Source organism: Elephas maximus, chromosome 2 (assembly GCF_024166365.1).
Source record: "Elephas maximus indicus isolate mEleMax1 chromosome 2, mEleMax1 primary haplotype, whole genome shotgun sequence".
NCBI classification, from domain to species: Eukaryota; Metazoa; Chordata; class Mammalia; order Proboscidea; family Elephantidae; genus Elephas; species Elephas maximus.
Window position 1 is genome coordinate 88900086 of NC_064820.1, and position 3416 is coordinate 88903501.

Consider the following 3416-nt stretch of genomic DNA (forward strand, 5'->3'; position numbering starts at 1 on the left):
TAACCAAAATGTGGGCAGTTCAAAGCCACCAGCAACTCCTTGGAAACCCTATGGGGCAATTCTACTCTGTTCTATAGGCTTACTATGAGTCGGAGCTGACTCCATGGCACCCAACAACAACAACAGGGCAGGTCTAGAGCAACATTTAGTCTAGGGCTAATTTAGTCCTCCCTTCTGAGGACTCAACTCAATGCGCTTTGTATTATGAGATATTTCTACTCTAAACACTGCCGCAGAGTCGATTTCTACTCTAGCTGATAAAAACAAGAAATAGCCCAAGCCTTGTGTGAGCTCTTGAAATTGTTTGACTATCTACTTTCTAATGGTTCTTTCCTTGATCTTGATTATTTGCCTTTCATGCCTGTATATATCAGTGCTAAGCCCAAGACCCAAGAGGATGCCTCTGTAGATCTCCGGATCTCCCTCTCTGCAGTTCCTTCCTCTCCAGTACTGTCTCATGTATTTTAATTTCCTTGACTTTCTCAAACTCTGATCTCTATCTCCTCATCTCACTGAGCACAGTATGCCGTATAAGTTCCCCTCCCTGTGATGTGACTTTGAAACTACCTACAGGTAATAAGTTCACCCCTGTTGTTTTCCTTTTTTCTGGGATAATAATCCTGAGATTCCTGTTCTCCAATATTTTAAAATTGTTGTTTTATGTATTTAGTTACATTGTCTAATTGTTTAAGGTAAAAGGATTTTCTGGTTCCTGTTATTCCATCACGACCAGAAGCAGAGTTTACTATCATCTTCTGACAAGCAAAGAAAATTTAGTGAATGAGCAGATGCTAAGTGCACAGAATAACTGCAGTTTCCTTTGTTACCAGTGCTTGGATGAAACCCGGAGCTTGCTCCTGGCCTGACACTCAGGGCCATCCATCCACGTTCACCACCACATATGCTTGGACTGCCCCAAGGGCCTCTCCACCCTAACACCACACTCAGCAGCCAGCTTTTCTCAGCTACCTGACGTGATGACCATGTTCCCATTGCAGCTGCCCCAGAACTACCACCAGTACTACAGAAACAAAGAATTGGCCAGGTTTTCCTTCAGAATATCAAGAAACCAGACCTCAATGATGGGAGACCTGGATGATGGCAATGGAGTGTGCACGAACCTAGAAAACGTGTGACTATGTCATTGCTAAAACTGTACAAAAATGACCCCCAGTTGTTTGACTTCATTGAGGCTCATTACCTGAATAAGCAGGTAAAATCCATTTTAAAAATGCATGAATATGTAATAAACTTGTCCAAGAGGTGATTCCAAAATCTGGTCTCCCAGTGTATCTGTTTGACAGGGACACTCTGACGGACAGTAAAAACAAGAGTGATGATGCCTCAGTCTGGCTTCCCCATAGCCAACAGGGATGACTTCCCATGGGGAATAATGCAGTGCTTTCGAATTTCAGTAACCTTTCGCATTTCAAGCTTTACCAAAATGTCCAGCTCTTCTTCCTTCCTACATTTGCAATATTGCTTTTAAATTTAGTAATTTGGTACCTAAATAAATAAATATCTATGAAAAAAAATTTTTTAACTAATTAGTAGCAGAGGTTCTCAACTTTTATTTGGTAATTGGTTATTATTGCTGTTGTTGTTGTTAGGTGCCATCTCGTAGCATCTCATAGTTCCGACTCATAGTGACCCCACATACAACAGAAAGAAAACACTGCCGGGTCTTGCACCAACCTCACCTATGTTGAGTTGTGACATGATTTTTTTTTTTTTTAATAAATAAATGTTATTCCATAGAGGCTTATGAGAGTAAAACACTTTAGAGTTCACTTTCAGGGACTAGGTTTTTCTCCTTAGTGTTTTCTCCTTAGTGTCTTAAATGCTGCTTTTTAATCCTTTAGACTTTTCTTAAATACAAATGATTTTTATCAAGTACATTTTATTGTGTTTCTTGTATGATTTTCCAGGTCTTATTTCATTATCTTGAATGTTTAACCTACTAAATTCACTCACCCATTGATAATCTTGCTTTCTAAGAACTATTAGATGGGCTAGAAGCTTTTGGGCCTCATAATAGTTCATTCTTAGAAACAGGAAGCACAACTTTGCCAAGATTAGACAAGTTCAAACACAAAAGGTTCAAGGCCAGTTTGAAACAGAAACCACAAATTTTGATTGGATCTAAACTTGGCAGTGTGAGACTCACATGAATTGTTTCTAGTATTATATAAAGACATATATATACAACCTAACAAAGGGAGACAGGGAAACCAGTTTAAACTAGCAGAACATTCAGAAACGGATTTAAAATTCAAGTTTGTTGTAGCGAACACGGCTCTGGAGGCCCCGAGTATTATGTCCTGCCACTATGCCACTAACACACCTGTGGAGTAAGTTAACAAAAGGAGAGGGGCTTTTGGAGAAAAAAAGGAGAGGGGCTTTTGGAGAAGTCAACTAAATTTTCTGAGTTGAATGAATGGCACACAGCAGTATGCCAAGTACACATTCCTTCTCAAAGGGAAAGTCCAAAACTAAGAAATGGGAGTTCAAAAGGTAGAGTTTAAACATGCAAAAGTCAATTTTAGAAGTCTCGTTTTCTTAATTTACATAATGTGGTTAATTGGGTCAACTTCACTTTGCCTGGAGTCAAGGGGAAACAAAAAGGTATTTATGAAGTTTTTTTCAAGTCACTCAAAAGATAGAAGACATATGCATTAAAATATTTTATATTTAAAGTACCATTAAAAAAGAAATTACTATTGTATAACTGGAAACTTGTTTCTCATTGTCAATGGATCTCATGAAATACCACTATCATGGATTGAATTATGTCCCCCCAAAAACGTGTGTATCAATTTGGCTGGGCCATGCTTCCCAGTATTGTGTGGTTGTCCTCCATTTTGTGATTGTAATTTTATGTTAAAGAGGATTAGGGTGGGATTGTAACACTCTTACCCAGGTCACATTCCTGATCCAATATAAAGGGAGTTTTCCTGGGCTGTGGCCTGTACCACCTTTAATCTCTCAAGAGATAAAAAGGAAAGGGAAGCAAGCAGAGGGTTGGGGACCTCCTACCCCCAAGAAAGCAGTACCAGAAGCAGAGCGTGTCCTTTGGACCCGGGGTTCCTGCACCTGAGAAGCTCCTCGACCAGGTGAAGATTGATGACAAGGAATTTTCCTCCAGAGCCGACAGAGAGAGAAAGCCTTCCCCTGGAGCTGACACCCTGAATTTGGACTTGTAACCTGCTAGACTGTGAGAGAATAAATTTCTCGTTGTTAAAGCCATCCACTTTTGGTATTTCTGTTATACCCACTAGATGACTAAGACAACCAGTACTGAATTTGCTGGTATTTCACTGTGATTCTTGAAAGGCCTCACAAACTTAAAAACACAGACCATAACATTTTAAAAAACATTTTGATTGTGAAATATAACACACAAGAAGAACAGTATA